We start from the raw sequence: 19,228 nt of genomic DNA on the forward strand, positions 1-19,228 counted from the left end.
GTATGAAGAAACAAGCCTAAGTGATCATAAGCCACTTTTTACGCAAATAGACTGGAATACAGTGAAAAGAGGGCCAGGGGTATGGGTCTTAAACACAGCGCTTTTAAAGAATGAAGAATATGTTGAAAAGATAAAAGATATCATTGAAAATGAAAATGGAATGTATGTGGAAGATAAAAGAATATGGTGGGAAAATGTGAAGTATGCAGTGAAAATTTACCATAAAATATTGCAGACAAAAAAAAGGCAAAAAGAATAAGGAAAGAAAAACAAGGGAACGATGGTAAAAAAAAATTAATGAGAAAGAAAAAGATATACAAAAATTAAAAGTAATAGAGGAAGAACTGAAAGAAACATTAGTGTGAGGTTGTGAAGCAAAGCATATAGTGGAGGAAGAAAAGAAATAAAGTGCGAGCTTGCGAAGCAAAGCAAAGTATATGGTGGATGGAGAAAAGTTCTTTTTCGATCTGGAAAGGAAAAAAGGGAAAGCTGAAAAAATAAAAGGAGAAAATGGAGAGGTAGTAGGAAAAAATGAGGAAATTTTGAAAGGAATAAAAGCATATTATGAAAAGCTATTTAATTCAGAGGGAGTAAAAGAAGAAGGAAAAGCATCACTATTGATGCAAATAAAAACAAAAGTAGGAGAGGAAGATAAAAAAGGATGTGATCAAGACATAAGAGAGGAAGAGATTGAAAAAGCTATAACCGAATTAAATAGAAAGAAAAGTCCAGGGATAGATGGTTTGGGGAGTGAGTTTTATATCGTTTTTAAGGATTTTTTAACTAGCACCCTGAAAGAAGTATATGATGAGGTTTTTAAGAAAGGAGAGATGAGCCAAAGAATGGGAACGGGGTTGATCAAGTTGATATATAAAAGAAAAGGAGAAAGGGTAGACCTAAATAACTACAGACCGATTACAATGCTCAACACTGATTTAAAGATTTTAGCAAAAATTTTAGCCAACAGATTAAAAGAAGTAATGCCAAGCATAATTAAAACAAATCAAGTGTACGGGGTAAAAGGAAAAGACATAGCAGACACAACATTAAGCATACAAGATATGATCAGATACATGAAAACCAAAAACAAAGAAGGCTATGTAATTAGTTTAGATTTTGAAAAAGCTTTTGACAGGGTAGAACTTGATTATTTATTTGGAATTTTAAAGAGTTTTGGTTTCGGAAAGAATTTTATTAAATGGATTAAAATTTTATATAGAGGGGCAATAACGAGAATAAAATGTAATGGGTTTTTAACAGTGTTTTAAAATAAAAAGATCCATAAGACAAGGATGTCCACTATCAGCTCTTTTATATTCACTCGTATCAGAACCACTAGGACTAGCCATAAAGCAAGAAGAAAAAATAAAAGGAATAGGTGTTGAAGGAAGTAAAGAAAAGGACAAAAATATTTCAATATGTGGATGATACCACAGTGATAGTAAAAGAAATGGAGAGTGTTAAAGTCATGGAAATTGTACAGATGTTTTGTAAGGGCTCAGGAGGTAAGGTAAATGAAGAAAAAACAGTGTATGAGATTTGGAGGGGTTACAGATTTAACAAATCATTTTACTTTCAAAGAAACAAAAGAAATAAAGATCTTAGGTGTTTTAATTGGGAAGGATGAAAAGAAAGGAAGGGAAACTTTAATATCTGTATACCATGTTGATATTTCTGTAAAGCTGCTTTGAGACAATGTCTATTGTAAAAAGCGCTATACAAATAAAATTGAATTGAATTGAATTGAATTGAAACCATGTGGGAAGGCATATTAGGAGGTATTGAAAGAAGACTGAATTTTTGGAAACTGAGGACTCTTAATTTAAAAGGGAAGGTTTTAATCTTAAATGTGTTGATGGTGTCTAAGTTATGGTATACCTTATGTGTGTCATCTATGCCGTTGTGGGCAGAACGAAGGCTGAAGAAATGTTTCTTAGATTTTTATGGGACAGAAAGCCACCAAGAATCGCGTACAATACTTTAATAGGTGTGGTGGAAAGGGGGGGATTGGGTTTAATGGATGCTGAGCAAAGGAAAAACAGTTTAAGAGTGAAAATAATAAAAAAGTATATGGATGATGAAAATAAAGCAGCATGGAAAAAAACAATGAAATATTTTATAAACAAATGTGGGAATTTTAATTTGGGAGATAATATTTTATGGATGAAAAACAACTGGATGATGGAAGGGTTACCAGATTTTTATAAGGAAATGATGAGCGCCTGGGGGAAATTCTTAACCAATGTACATTTTAATCCCCGAGGCAGAGAGAACATTTTAAATCAGCCTTTATTCTTAAACAACAGCATTTTAAATCAAGGAAAAGAGATTTTTTTTAAGAAATGGTGGGAATCACAAGGGTTAGAGATGTTTTATATGAATTTAAAGAAGGGTTTTTACCTGTACAGTGTATAGTAGATGCAATGGAGGAGGAGAAAGAGGATTTTAGCAGACAAGAAATAATAAACAAGTATGATGTCATCAAAAAAGCAATACCCAAAGAGTGGATAAAGAGAATTGAAAACATGGAAGAGGGGGGAACAGGAAGAGAGGTCTATGTGAAGGTGGGAGAAAAACTGGCTGCTTTTAAAGAATGTACAGTGAAAATGTTTTATAGCCTTTTTAGAGATGGAGTTTTTAAAAAAACGATTATAAATGAGTACTGGCAACAGAAATTCAATGACCTTAAAGAAGAAAGCATATGGAATAACATGAAAGGGACGATCACAGAAACAAAATTAGAGAACCTAGAGTATTTTATCAGACATAAAGTCATATTTACAGACTTCCTACTGAACAAAATGGTAATGGAGCAAAATGCAATATGTAAAGTATGTAATGATGATGAAGAAGGGTTTTTACATTTGTTTTTACACTGCAAAGAGTTGAAAGATTTTAATGTGAAATGTAAGAAAATAATTGAACATCTGAAAGGGGAAAAAAAAAAGAGACACGGAATGGAATAAAGTCATCATGTTAGGAGTGTATAAAAAGGGTAAAAACAATAAACTGATCAATCTGCTTGTGATGTTAAAAAGTGCAATATGGGAGAGAAGAGTTGTGGCAAAAAGAGAAAAATTGTAATGGATGTAGAGCGTGTTTTTAAAAGAAAAGTGGAAAAATATATAGAATGTTTGTTTTTCTATTTTAAACAAGAAGATAAAATGGATGAATTTTATAATGTTTTTACGCCAGACGTATGTAAGGTGTTTAATGATTTACAATGGAAAGTGCCAGGACAACAAGGGTAATTTTATCATATTAGGAATATAAGAGTTATTTATTTTTTAAGGATTGACTGTTTTAAACTGATATTACAATGGATGTAAATAATAAATGTTTATAAAGTTATAGATATAAAGTTAGGATTTATTGTTAAATAATGTACATTCTGGTGTATTTTAATGTGAAAAAGTATTTATGCTGTAATATGTTTTTAATGGAATTTTTCAATACTTTTAATAAAAAAAAAATAAAAAAAACAAAGCCTGATCTCAGAAGCAAAGCAAAGTTGGGCCTGGTTAGTACTTGGTTGGGAGACTGAATGGGAATACTAGGTGCTGTAAGCTTTTCATTTAGATAAGTCTTTTAAGCACTTTACTTTCTCCTGACATTGAAGAATATTCATTACTACACCAATGCAGCCTCCAATTCTGACAGTTATCTCCCATACATGAGAGATTAACTCTAGTGCTACCTAGAACAACCTCCTGGAACTGGTCAACTTTATTAAAATCTGGTGGAATTGGGCCATTTTCATGTTGTTTTTTCAAGACAATTTTCATATCCAAATGTTCAGCAGTTACCATGAAACAGTCCATTTCTGAGAGTCGCCGTATAACCTGTAACAGGAGATGGTGTGGAGTTCTTATCATTTTCTTTATTTGTCCCAGGAAGTTTTCGAACAGAAACCCAGACAAGAAGTCAAGGCTTCCATGTTTTTTTGACATCCTCAGAAAGATGGGTTAGCCCATGTACATTGTAGCTAACAAATTCAGGACCATACAACTCACTAAAATGCTTTACAAATGACACTAGCAAACTGTGAGCAGAGTCATTAAGAACTATACAAAGAGTGGATTGGAGAGTATAAAGATAGCAACAGATAACATAAAATTGCTGTACATTGGTTCTGACAGCACATCAAGAAGAACCACTGGACTTGTGTATAACAGAAACTGTCACAATTCTGTTGCTTTCCACCTCAGTCTTTCCGAGAATTGCCTGGGTTTCCTAGCAAAGTCCTCAGGAATATAACGTCTGAAGCTAACAAGTGTGTCTGAGATTATAACACTTTGGCGAGCAGACAAATGGCAACATAAAGGCCCTGAAGCAAGCCATAAGTCCAGCAGTTTTCACATAACACCAAGGTGTATGTAATCATGTGGAAAGCATGATACCATGCCAATTCCTGCAGCTTTTAAAAGAGATGTTTCAGTATGATGGTCTTCATCAGACATGTTGATAAAAGACTCATCAGTCCTACGTGGGCTGTTGATCTCAGGAAAGGTCATTCTATGGTTGATGTACACACCAGATTGGATGCACTTGTCACATCCTGAATAACCAGTATGTGATTTAATTCCCTTTATAAAAGCTCTAGCTGGAGCATCACACAGGATAGATGCGACTTTTAGGAAAAATTGCTTCCCATTTATGGCAAATCCCTTGCTTAACCCTTGCAGTTCACTGACTAGATCTTTCAAATAGTCAGTTCGTGATGTTGGCTTTGATTTACCACAGAACAGAGCAATGACAACTGGTTTCTTAGTATAACCCTGCAGTAACCCTATAATGGGCCAAAACTACAAAGACGAACTATTAAACAGTGGTAAGACATCCATGCTCAGTTGAAGTTTGAATTCATACTTCTCTAGAACATAAGACCAGATTCTTTCCATGGTTTTGGACAAAGCTTTAAGAATACCAAAATAATGATATGTGCCACCAGCAACATTTTGGATATTAGATGAAGTTCTCTCGTCATCTCGCACTGCAGCACCAAGATCATTTTTTCTTAAATGACATCCAAATGAAGTGAGCATTACATTGACCTTTTTTACTGCTCTTTTTCTAACATTCCGTCTATCCATAATTTTGTAATGACCTGTTTGTTGCTGGTTCCAGTGTTGACTGTCGCACATTTAAAATCTGTATACCATGTTTATATGTTTCTGTAAAGCTGATTTGAGACAACGTCTATTGTAAAAAGTGCTATACAAATAAAATGGAATTCAATTGAATACCGGGGGTTCATGTCTAAACGCTCTGCCCCTGGCGCACCTTGGATGATAGAAGGAAAAAAAAATAATAATAATAATCTTATTTTCTGACGTGTCCCCCTGGAACATCCAGAGGAACTTGGTTCAGGAGGGCTACCCATGTAGCCAGGGCTCCCAAACAAAAGATTGACTTTCAGTGGATCGCAACAATGTAGCTGCTCTGCCACTCACAACACCCAGACCCTTAACACCGTCCATATACTTTTGAACACTTCAAAAAATTCAGGACAATATAACTTTTGTGGGAAAAGTCAAGTGCCTATCCTGTAAATTTCCTGTCCTTTAAAGGAGTGACTAACCTTTAATTTTGCTGTAGTGTTTACAGACAAGGTCTTGTTTGCCTCCAGTCTGGTGCCCAATGATTGAAGTTGCAAGAGAGGTAAAACAAGACAAAACTGGTCAACATGACTTTTGAGAGAAAATTCATACACCTATTTCTGGACATTGCTTGATCTAAATGTTCTACATAGCGAATAAAAATCACAGATGACACTTGTGAATAAAACTATTTTATATATGAAATTCAAAAATATATAATATAGTTGTCTAATATATATATATATATATATATATATATATATATATATATATATATATATATATATACACACACATACACACACATACACACACACACACACACAGATACATACATACACACCTCTCTGGAGCTCATCAAAAAATAAATGGGGTCGTCCATCAACTGAAAGCACGCTGTCCGAGTTAAAATTGAAAGCAGGATTTTGTATGTACTTACTTCTGTTTCTGAATAAATAAGCATTAGGTTATTAGGTATTGGGCCCCTGGGATACCTGGGACTTAGAAGAAACTTGCACTTCGGAAAAGTTTAAGGACAGCCTTAACAGGAAAAGTTTAAGGACAGCCTTATACAGGAACCCTTGGGATACCTGGGACTTTTTCAACATTTTCTAGTTATACCAGGGGTCTCTCAAGGTTTCTTCCTCTTAACATCTTGGAGTTTTTCACCACCGGCTTGCTCAACTGGGATAAATTCGCACATTTAAAATCTGTATCCCGTGTTTATATGTTTCTGTAAAGCTGCTTTGAGACAACGTCCATTGTAAAAAGTGCTATACAAATAAAATGGAACTGAATTGAAGTTACAGCGTGGTTTTGTACAACCAAGAATATGAGTCTGTCTCCTTTTCCCTTTCCTTACCGACAGTAGGAAATACAACATACACACACAAATATAATATTTGTACACATGCAAGACCATATAAGGCTCCTTCAGTTAAAAAAAAAAAAAAAAAAAAAAAAAAAAAAAAAAAAAAAAAAAGGGGGGGGGGCAATTAAAATGAAATATGCAATTACCCATTATATTCTTGGTTTTAACTAGAGATGCACCGATGTATCGGCCAATACCGAAAGGTTATTTTTCATCTATCGATAATTTAAAAACATCTGATAATCTGACAGCACAAAAACTCTAGGAATTACACAGAAAGTATTGGAGTTTCAATTTCAATTTTATTTGTATAGCGCTTTTTGGCGCTTGATGATCAACCATGCTCTGTAGTGAAGGACATGGGGTTTCAGGGACTGGTAATACACCTTGAGTCTCGCTACACTTTACCGAGTCGGCGTTATTTCACATTCGTCTGCTTACCGGAGTTATACAACCGTATGGCAGATCATATTCACGAGCTTCTTCATAACCACTCCGCGATGAACTTCACCACAGATGTTTGGTCTTCAGATGTAAGCCTGACGAGTATGCTTAGTCTCACTGCTCAGTGGCTCCACTGTGATTTTAAACTTAAAGTCTTGCTTCATGCACAAGAACTTCCCGGTTCTCACACTTCATAAGAAGCACCTGCATCGCGCTGTAAATCGCGCTGCTCGCAGGTGAACTCTCGCGATACTCCTGGGCAGAACGGGAACTCACATTCCTGCTTCTTAAAGGGCCAGCGGAACATTTTATCCCTAGATGAGAAGGACATCTGTGCACACTGCATGGACAATACACTTAATTAAGGGCTTTAATAACCAGTTTCACAATTGGAAGGTTGTCTTCTTTTTCACCTGGTTATTTATATATAAAAATATAAAGTATTTAGCATGTTTGTATTTAGGTACTTCTGTTTCTAAATAAATAAGCATTATGTCATCAAATCACAAGTCTGTTTTGATTTAATGGTCAGAAGCTGTACTAAATGACGAATAACCTAAAATCACAAACCTGATACTTGTAAATAAAATCATTTCATATATGCAATTTATTAGATCCTTAAAGTAAAAAGACAGCTAAATAGTGAAAAACATAATAATTGTTGAATTTATATGAATGAATGACAATAACTTGCTAATAGTCCATCACCTGAATCTTTCTAATGGTCATGTGCTCCAGTCAGTGTTGTTCATGGGGAATTTATTGTACAACTTCTACAGTTGTAGTGAACTTCTACAGTGAAAAAACCCAATACTTAAAAAAAACAGTTAATGAAGCTGAGGCTCGAAGGCGGGTCGCTGGCATAGAAAGTCTGCTGTTACCGCTGCAAGTACCAGAAGTCACTGACTGCAAAACTGTGTTTACAAGAAGAGTCACTGCAGTCATCAAAGTCGATGGGATAGAGATCTGCTGGGCTAGCGGTGTGGATGAAAGGGCTCTTGCTTCATTTTGTGCTTATTTTGTCTTCAATTCAACATATCCATCTCATTTGAAGAACACTCTGATTTCTCTTCAGCAATATGTATTGAAACTTACTGTGGATGGTGACAAGCCTCTACCTACTCCAGTTACCAGAGTAATCAACCTCTTACAGTAATATCTGCCAAAAATGCCTCGCCTATTCTGTTGTCCTAAATGCTCTCGGAGAGCGATTGTCAAATTAATCCAGCACATTGGTCTCATTCATGCACATGAGGCAAATTTTTCAATAACTTGTGGTCTTAATGACTGTCAGAGGACCTTTTCAAAGTATGAGTCCTTTAGATGTCATATTTACCAAAAGCATAAACACACTGTGTTACAACAGACTGTGGCTGATGATCCTCAGCATCTGCTTGAGGAAGTTGAGGAAGAATGTCATAATGACGATGGTGCTTTTGAAGTTTGCAATCCCCTCGGGTCTGAACGTAACAAGCAAAAACCGCGTGCAATCTACTATACAATTGGAAATATGGGTACAAAGTATTGCTCTCAGTTAAAACATTCATTTAGCTTTACTTCCTTTTGTTATCATTATTATTCATACTGTGTGAAATGTGAGGATGAGTGGACTGTCCTCTCACCAGGTGAGGAGGTTGATTACCAGGCACTAGATATATACAATGTTGTTGACAAATTACTTATTAGCACTAGGTATTCTTGCTGAAGATAAAACAGCCCCACTTTATATTGATTTTACTCCTCACCCTTTAATCTATCTTTCTTCTTCTCATTATTATTATTATTATTATTATTATTATTATTATTATTATTATAATAGTAGTAGCCTAGTAGTATTCATCTTAGCATAGGATTAGGAAGTGATTTCTAAAAACTGTCAATCACACCTTCATGCTAACTCTGTACATGATGTCAATGGTTCACTGCTCCTCTCTCTCTCTCTCACCGTAGATACTTACAGGGACCCTCGACTTTAAGTCTTTTTATTGCAAAAGCGGCTGCTAAAATAATTTTGTGCAGATGGAAAAAAACGTATTAGGCTAAGCAAATGTTCTGAGTTTTTTTTTCCTAGCAGTTTTTGTTATGTATATGTATTTCATCAGCGCTGCTACAAGTTTCTTTTTTTTTCCCCCGGGAACAATAACATAGCCTTATTCTGTTTACTCAGAAAGACTATAACTTTATTTTCAGTTCCTCTCCTTAACTTCAGTCACTTCCTCACTGAAACCTATAATCAGAATAACTCCAAAGCTCAGGTCTAAGCCTAAGTCTCCACTCTAAATCATGTGTCTAGAACACAGGCTCTGAACTCTTATCTAACACATTTGATGTTTTATCTGCTCTAAAGCACCCACCTCAGCTCGTGCAGGCCGCTTAATTAGCTGATGACTTGAATCAGGTGAGTTTGGTGCAGGTTCTAATTGAACATCCTCAGGAGTGTAAGGAAGCCTCTCTCTAATATCTTTCTTACCGGTTCAACTCCAACTTCAGCACCACCCCAAGAAAGCACTGCATGTTAGGAGTGTTCAGGGTCAGTATCTAAACTGATAGTCTATTCACACACACTAGCACTAATACACTTCACATCCAGTATTTCCTTCTCTAATGTAGTGGGTTCATTGGTAACAGGTTTGTCTGATTAGTATTCTGGAGAAGGTTAACAATGTCGGTGTGTTGGTTCGGAGTTGTAGTTTGTGTTTGCCATGTTTGTAGTCTGAGGTGCATTCTGGGAAACGGAGTCGCTGGTTTGCTGTGACATGACAATGACACTTGAGAGTTTACTGTTCAAGACTCAGAATTACTATACATTACTATAATTAGCATCAAGCTGCACATGACATTTTATGAAAGTAGTACTATGTTTTTTCTCATTTACCGGTACCTCATACAGTCAAAAGGTTATTGAATTTTAATTATTTTTTTAAAAATAAAATTAAAAAATGTAAAAACTGAGTTGTGTCGTGGAAATTAGACAACACTTGCAGACTCGTCCTCTGAGGTGAAAAAGGTTTATTACAGAAAGATGGTTAATACAGCATAGAAGAAGTATCCCAGAAGACAAAAAAATTTACATGATCATCCTGTTTACAACGTTTACAGCCAGGATCTTAATGCATGCTGTTACCTTCTTGAGCATCAGTGAATGTTTGCACCTTTTGGAATAGTCGTGTACGAGTCCCTCGGTTGTCCTCAGTGTGAAAAGATGGATCGGAACATCATATAACCTCTACTGGAAAGGGCTAAAATATGCAGGAAAAGCAAAGTATGTGAAGGACCTGGAGGATTTTTCTGAAGAACAGTGGGCAGTTTAACTGCTCAGGACAAACAAGGGACTCATGAACAACTATCATAACACATACAAAGAGTCCTAGATCATTCAGGTAACGACACACAGTATTAAGAATCAAACGTGTGTAAACTTTTGAATGGGGTAATTTTGATTAATTCAGCTATTATCTTGTGGACTATATGTAAACATCTGTTATGTGAAATAGTTTATTCATGGCGGTACTAAATAAGAAACTTAGGATTTTTATGATCAATCTTATTTTGTAAAGAGTATTAAGATTTTGTAGATACTGCAAGGGGTATGTAAACTTCCGACCGCAACTGTATAGCCACCCAGCTACCAACACACACACACACACAAATTCAACCATTTAAAAACAGCAAGGACTTTTATAAACAATCAAAAATAGACTATAATATGAACATTTTAACAAATTAACAAAGACACCACAGTTAAAACACTCTAAATACCTTCTTTTTGCAAAAGTTTTCAAAAGTCTTCTCTTGCGCCCGCACTCTCGATCTGATGCCAGCTGGAGCCACCTCTTCATGGTCCCCTCAACCTCCATCTCTGCAGCTTTAGCCGTGAAGAGGTTTCTATGAACATTGGAAGAAAGCAATACATATCGTAAGGTTATTATGAATCTTAAGCATTAATTACGTTTATACCATGGTCAGTGTGAATATTGGATTCTGATTGGCTGGAAGGTGTGCATTATAACCGTTTATTGCACAGGTAGTTCCAGTCAGTTTGATCACTGTGAGCATTTCTAAATCAACGTGCTGCCTACGTGCACACACAAACACACACACACGCACAGACACTCGAGCATACAGAGACATTCATGAACACACATTCGTACACACAGACACTTCTTGCCGGCGCTGTCTGCAACTTTAACAAAAAAAATAGCTTTGCTGGTAAAAAGTTACATTATATTTCTCAGCAATGAGGTGTTACCATCACTGTTTGTGAAGTAATTCAACTCTCAGTTTTACTACACTACTGCTGCGCAACACTGACTATGTTTACATGGACAGCAGTAATCTAATTATTGACCTTACTCTGAGTAAGATAATAATGTGATTAAGGTGTTTACATGTGTCGCTTTTAGAATACTCCTGTCATGTTCCCATTTTACATGTTATAGAACATAATTAGATTAACAGCCCGCGTCATTACGTCACCGCGCCACGCCATCCGACGTCCCTCCAGAATTTCACGTATCAATTGAATTTATTTCATTCAATTTATTTAATTTTTTTATGAACGCTTTAAGCGCAGTTATTTATTTGTCATGCTGTACGTGCAAATAGACAACTGCTTGAAGCCGTGGGCTGCATCCCAAACCGTGCACTTAGCGTCTATATAGTAGCCGAGATAGATGTATTTTCCCCACTACAGGCCTATAGTAGGCAAGTATGCGGTTTGGGACGCAGCCGTGCTCTCTTGTTCGCCATAAAATGTTGAGCACTGCCGTGTGTGTACATGTCCTGTCCTAAAATGCGGTGAAAACTCACACGACGTTAATAATGTGATTCAGGTGTTTACATGTCTGTAATACACGTTGATAATGCGACTAAAACAGGAGTACTCGACATGTCTTAATTCGATTAGTGCTTACTTCGAGTAACTTGACTTTAATCAGATTAAGGTAATTAAAAATTGCTGTTTACATGGTAGTTTCTTAATCAAAGTATCGTCTTAATCGGGTTAACAGTGGATTGTTGTTGTCCATGTAAACGCACTGACTGACTGCTGAGAGGCACATGATGCAGGAAATTCATACATGCTTAATCTCTCTGTCTCTGATAGATATCTGTCAATTCATTCAAATAAATTTAATCTCATCACACTACTTTATCTCTGTGTCTGATTTATATCGGGCAAAATTCCAGATCTAACGACCTAACTAATAGAAATTAACGGTTATTTTAAACTTCTAATCAAAGTTTGTGCTTCTAAAATCAATGACAGCTTTAACGTTATTAATTGTGGAAAGACCATGGTATAAGCGGGGTAATCCATGGCTAGGTGACGATTTGAACGAGTGGTTCTTTTCCTCCACATCATGCACTAAAATCGTTTAATGCACATCTAGCCGTGGATTACCCCTTACATATCATCTGAGAGAGACAGCTAATTCTGTATGTAAACAGATATACTTACCAATCATGACCTCTCCAAGTTCGAGAGTGGCCAGTGAAGTCTTTCCATTGACTCCCCTCCAATTGAGGTTCTTTGCCAGGGAATTAGCAGTCACCCTCTTCAATATGCGCCAGGTGCAGTCGAGCACATCCGCCCTGTCAATAAGTGCCAACCAGTTTACCTGAAACCTATGATTTTTAAAACAATAATATAATATAAAATATAAATAATTAATAAGCATGTATTGCCTTGTCAACTGTGTCAGTGCTTCTCACTACTCCTGCAGTTACCCTGCCCTGTGTGCTTTCCATGTTTTGCTCCTCTACCAAAGATTAGGTCATAACTGTTCCCTTATATCAAAGTGGTGTTGAATGTTGTGCTTTGAGTACGAGTGTGTCACCTTGAGAAAACAAACACTCTCAGTAGCTGTGTAATTGTGCAAGCAATTGTTAACAAAAAAAGAAAAAAATTCTCACCAGTTTTTGCTTGCAATCTGGGCTCTGTTGCATCCTTTGCTCCAGACTATGCAGTTGAGGAAGGTCTTGCAGGGCAGTAAATCTTCATCAATATCCAAAGACTGCACCTGGAACACCTGAGTTGAAGCAAGCTCATTGGTTTGTTGGTCCAGCACCATCTCTAATTTAGTCAACACCTCCCTCAGCATGGCTATGGTAAAGAAGTTAACAATATTTACAAACGATACACACTACAAAACTGTACAACTCCATCCTCAGTCTTATTCCTAACCTACACAAATTCCAGTAAGATGGCTGAGTGGAAATCACGGTTAATTAATACCTACAAAAGAAAGTCAATCAGAAAGCAGGAGAATACTTGGTACTGCCGGTACTGAAAAAAAAACTTATCGTATCATTCTTTTTAAAATTTTAGTATCAACTTGGTACAGATACTTTTGACATCACAACTTACCAATTACAACATCCTTGAATTGCATGGATGCCAAGGATATTTTCCCATTCATTTGAAACAGATAGCTGAACAGTGACGGGGCGGCTGTGGATCAGGTGGTAGAGCGGGTTGTCCACTAATCGTAGTAATCGTAGGGTTGGCCGTTCGATTCCCGGCCAGCAAGGCTCCACATGCCGAAGTGTCCTTGGGTAAGACACTGAACCCCAAGTTGCTCCCGATGGCAAGTTAGCGCCTTGCATGGCAGCTCTGCTACCATTGGTGTGTGAATGGGTGAATGAGACACGGTGTAAAGCGCTTTGGATAAAAGCGCTATATAAGTGCGCCATTTACTATTTAGTGACGCAGAAGCGGAGTCCGTTCCATTCCGTGGTGTTTTAATTAACGGAAGTAAAAAAAGAGATGAAGAGAAAGAAGGGTGGGGTCTTAGGAAGCAATAAAAAGAACAGGTGACTAGGTGAGAGAAAGCGGGACGCGGAAATGAGAGCCAGGTGGGAATGGCGGAACTGATGGTGTGCGTTTGCCAAGGACCATGCTAATGCTCTTACTGTGGATTATAACCTTGTGGATATTGATTCAGGAGGCTGGCACTTCGGGAATATTCTGCCAAGGTGAATAAACGAGCGAGCGGAGTTTTGAGGGTTCGGAGGCACATCACGGGTTTGAGATCCTTTCTTTAATACTTTTGTGGAGAACCAGTATGTTTAAATCGTTGGATGTTACTGTCTGTAAAGAACTCCGAGTGTTAAGCGGAATCTGACTGCCGGTTTCCCATGCTTTCGGGTTCACGAACTCCCGTACGCCTAAATCACCGCCATTGAAGTGCAACTTTTAAAGTGAACAACTTTTTTGTTTTGGTTAAGAATTATTTTGGGGTTAAATGTTTTTTTTTCTGCCTTTTGTGTGTGAAAATTTTCTTTTATGAATAGAGCCTTGTTTCCTTATAGGTGCGTTTATTAATCCCACGTAGGGGAACTTTTTGGTTTTCATTATTTCGGTTTCTATGACTGAAACGATCTGTATTTCCTATGTTTACTGCATAAATAATAATAATCTTATTTTGTAAGAATTGAGTAACCTACTGATTTTCTTCTTCTGAGTGATGTCCAAATTATAAGTTATAAGTGACTGTTAATTTGAACTGTCTGGCGTCCAAACCCCATAAGGTACCACGCTACAGAGTGGCGCCCAAATGGGGACCGAACCGTAAGATTTAGAAAGTTTAGTTGGGGTACTGAACTTAACAGACTTGGACATTTGCGTTATTGATGGACTTGACCATTGTTAATTATTGTGAAATACAGTGTGTACATATATTTTCAGTTTTTCTGGTTGATGTTTACATGAAATGTATGGTTATTGAGAACATTCAGGAGTCTGTGTAACTACTTGCTGCTCTGTATTGTTTCTCTTCTTCCCTGGCCATGTCTACCCCTACCCCTCAAATCAAGCGCATCATTACTCTTGTCTTCTTGATGAAGGAAAGAGCCAGGCTTCCACATTCAGTGGAAAAGCAGAGACTGCCTGTGATTTTGCAAGCAGCTGTTATCTGCCTTGCTACAAAAGCTCAATGGAAGGGAAACCGCTCCCAGCCTTTTTCGGGCGTAGACCTCTTGCTGATAGGTGAACTTGGCGACCGCTACGTTACGGAAAATTTTCCAGTCACGCACAGAGCCTTACTGAGCAACGAAAGAGCCAGGCTTCCACTTTCTTGGGAAAACCAGAGTCTCCCTTTCATTTTGTAAGCAAATGTTAACTGCTGTGCTACAAAAGCAGGAAATCTGCTCTGTCCAAGGTCTCGCTTTCCGGCTGTTCCTAGAGGACCTGAACCTACGGTGATGACAACCGCTCAGTCATTAAAGCAAAGTTCAAAATTTCCAGCTTGTTTCTGACCGGTCTCGAACCAGGGACCTTTTGCGCGTGGAGCAAACGTGATAACCACTACACTACAGAAACCAGGACAAGAGTGCCCTTTGGCTGTTGCCTATGGTCTTCTGATGAGAAGAGCACATCTTTAAACTTTTGTTCACCAGAGTTGAATTGCCTAGTGTGGCTTTGGTGGTATAGTGGTGAGCATAGCTGCCTTCCAAGCAGTTGACCTGGGTTTGTTTCCCGGCCAATGCGTGGATTGAAACTTGGAGCTTCTTGTGGTATTTCATGGTAGTTGGCACAAAAGGAAGGAATCACCTGCCTGATAATAAATTGGTCAACAGAATGTGCCGCAGGCCTCCAACAACTCTTTCTGCTTCCCACTTGAATTCTTAGTGCTCTCTTTGCACTAAGAATTAGTGCAAAGAGAGCTAGCATGCAAACTGTGATGAGAGGTGTACATTTTCCGCGATCAGCCATCTATATAGTCAATGTTTTATATTTAATAAGCAAATATGTCTATATGCTGATTGGTCTTAAACAACGCTGTCCAATCTTCAGCTTTTCGTTCCAATCTAGCAGGAGCCACACCTGATTCCAATTGCTGGATCCGCCGATCTTGGCTTTCAATAGACTAAAGTGTGGCTTCTGCTTGGTTAGAATGAAAACCTGCAACCACACCGGCCCATTCTGGATAAGACTGGACAACCCTGATCTAAAGCAAATAACCACTAAGGTAAGTGCCACTTTGTGAGATCAGAATCTGTCATGCTGACTCGACGTCACTCGATGAACAGGGAAGGAACTGGTAGATGAGAAGACTTCCCACTGTTGACGAATGGCAATTTCAAGTTGAGGGTTCGTTTTCTTTGCGTTTTCCTGCTTGGAGGTGGGGAATTACAAGCTGCAACCTCGAGTCAAGCGCATCATTACTCTTGTCTTCTTGATGAAGGAAAGAGCCAGGCTTCCACGTTCAGTGGAAAAGCAGAGACTGCCTGTGATTTTGCAAGCAGCTGATATCTGCCTTGCTACAAAAGGCTCAATGGAAGGGAAACCGCTCCCAGCCTTTTCCGGGCGTAGACCTCTTGCTGATTGGCGAACTTGGTGACCAGTATATTACGGAAAATTTTTCAGTCACGTTCAGAGTCTTATTGAGCAACGAAAGAGCCAGGCTTCCACTTTCTGTGGAAAACCAGAGACTCCCTTTCATTTCATAAGCAAATGTTATCTGCTTTGCTACAAAAGCACAAAAGAAGGAAATCTGCTCTGTTCAAGGTCTCGCTTTCTGGCTGTTCCTGGAGGACCTGATCCTACCGTGATGACGACCGGTCAGTTATTAAAGCAAAGTTCAAAACTTCCAGCTTGTTTCTGCCCGGTCTCGAACCAGGGACCTTTCGCGCAGGAGCCGAAAATAGTTACGCTTAACTTTCCTTAACTTTTCCCATTCATTCTCAATGGTAGTCCTTATCACTACAGATGCAATATATTTTTGGACATATGTTGAATCCATGGCGTTGTTCCGAGGGTTGGTTTTTATCACTACAGATGCAGTATATTTTTGGACACATGTTGATTCCATGGCGCTGTTTCGAGGCTTGGTTCTTATCACTACAGATCACTATATTTTTATCTCGCGAATAAACTATACTTTATCGGCTTTATTTTTTCGGCTTTCATCTCTTTTTGTTTAGGTCTTTTTTTTCTTCCAGACGTCGAATTAACATTCATCGTTTTACCTGAGAAAAAAAGCGCAATTAGGGGGCAGGTAAAGTGAACTGTGCACTTACATTTACATTCATTCATTGAGCAGACGCTTTTATCCAAAGCGACTTACAAATGATAAAAATGACTTATTTACTCAAAAGAAACATCGGTATATTATGAATATCATTTGAATGGTTTAAACTATATAATAAAATGCTTTTATATATTTATTTATGTCAATTGTTCGTGTCTATGGGTACTATTCAGGCTATCAGCATGAAGAAAAAAAAATTCCCTGGGAGAATCAACGTGTCCTTCAGGAGAGGCCCATCAGGTAATTTACGTCGGGACCCATCTGAAGAGGCAAGAAGCATTAAAGACAATCCTTCATTGCAAGTCAAGTCAACACCTCAAAGAGAAGATGTGGTCAGGAACAATGCCCATTCTATTGTTTTACAGAGGGGAGGGGATGTTTCAGACAAGCAAGAAGTGTTAGGAGAATACATTCTTCAGTTTGGGAAGTACAAAGGGAGGTCCTTCCGGTGGATAGTGGAGAATGATATTGGCTACACTTTGTACTTGTCCAGTAAGGTTGATGAGGAAGAACAGGCTGGGCAGTTCAACCCAGATGGTCATTGCAAGGAGAGCCTCCTTTCCTTTCTTGAATATTCAAGATGCTTTAAGGAAATTGAGGATCTCCGGCGATATCTTTCAGAGAGACCAGACCCAGTGCCAGTTTTGTCAGATGATGACAATGTTGTTGGATTTGGGGCACGAGCACAAGACACCTGGAGGAAGATCTGGAATACCAGGGCTGATGGGTATGCTGCCTTTATAATGGGGAAGAGCTGTGTTCCTGGAAGTAAAATGTACCGCTTGCAGCAATATCTTTTAAAGCAGAAAAAACAGGTGACCACAGCCCCTTCTGCTACACCTTCACCCTCACCATCAACTCCCTCTGCAACATCCACTTCACACCTTTCCTCTGATTATCCAGGTGAGTAAACCACATTTATATTTGTTTATATAGATTCTTACAGTCTACTGATGTATTTGTTTCATTTCACAGTAATGGAGGAGGATGAGGAACTGGAGAAGATGATGCTGAGTCTGTCTCCACCCAAAAGTCCTACACAGCAGAGTAAGTGAACCAAGAGGCTGCATTAATGTCATGTCTGTTATGTCCAGAATTATCTAGTTCAACCTGTTTATGGCATATTAAATTGCACATACTAGAGTTATACTAAACAAATTCTATTGTATATTTCAGAGTCACCTGCAGCCACTGGGTGTCCAGTCTTGTTCACAACAAGAGGGTATTTTCCACAGCAGTTTTGGAGGAGTATCCTATTACCCACAGATTTATCCTTCATAACTCTTTTTCACACCTTTTTTATTGTTTTGGCAGTGTTCTTGCCTGTTCTAAAACTTGTGTTCTTTTGTTATACTAACTATTGGTAAAGGTTGACCATACCAGTGATGAGGGTGAGGGCACTTCATGAATATTATGCATGCTGTTTAACATGTTTGTATTGTCTACTCAAAGCTTTACCTGTTTTCAAAGAGTAAACTTTCAAATTAGGGTCAATTTGCGATCATTTTAAGTTTTTAAATAATCTGTACAACTCAATCATATAGGTGAACATTATTTGAACTTGCATTAATGGAATTTTTAAATAAATATTCTATTGATGTAAGTTCTAACTGATCTAACAAAAGAAAAGACAGGTAAAGACATCTCATTCACGTCATTTACATGAATGTTTTATTAATTTTTTAACTTATTGTTCCATGCAGTTCTGCCACAGCCAACACCACATGTGGTCTGCCATCCTCACATACCACCACCTTCTGTGCCTAACACTTCCTCACAGAGTGAGGCCCCTGCATCACTTGCCAGAGTACCACCACTAGCTGCACAGTCAGTACCTACAGCACCTCCAACAGCTGCTGTGAAGTCAGTACCTGCTGAACATGCACCAGTGCCCTCCACACAGACAGACGCCCCTGTATCCAGTTGCATCCAAGATATTAACTGCTGGAACTGCTCCCTCCAGCAAAAAAGCTGGATGAAAACAGTGATAGAAGCCATGGGACTCTAGCCAGGATCACGACCCGTGAGACATCTTATGAACATGCTTTCCTTGTGGCGTTATCCTCCTCAGCCTGAGCTTATAGAAACCAACACAGGCCTGCCATCACCAAAATACTTCCAGCTCCATCCATTCTTCATCTGGAAACCGGAGCACAGTATTATGGAAAGGCTCAGGAACAATTTCATCCTGCCTTGTCTTTACAGCTGTCCACATCCTCAGGTTGTTTCCTCTGGTGTGGGAAGACCCAGAGTGATTCTTGGTACCAGTGGGCAATATTATA

At 38.2% G+C, this 19,228-nt stretch overlaps 1 non-coding gene across 1 annotated transcript; it reads right to left on the minus strand.

The window, feature by feature from the left end:
• Positions 1-15,162: 15,162 nt before the first annotated feature.
• Positions 15,163-15,235, minus strand: trnav-cac (transfer RNA valine (anticodon CAC)). Its single transcript has one exon. It is a non-coding gene; the product is annotated as a tRNA-Val (tRNA).
• Positions 15,236-19,228: the final 3,993 nt, after the last annotated feature.

This window comes from Ictalurus furcatus, unplaced genomic scaffold, assembly GCF_023375685.1.
Source record: "Ictalurus furcatus strain D&B unplaced genomic scaffold, Billie_1.0 scf1, whole genome shotgun sequence".
NCBI lineage: Eukaryota > Metazoa > Chordata > Actinopteri > Siluriformes > Ictaluridae > Ictalurus > Ictalurus furcatus.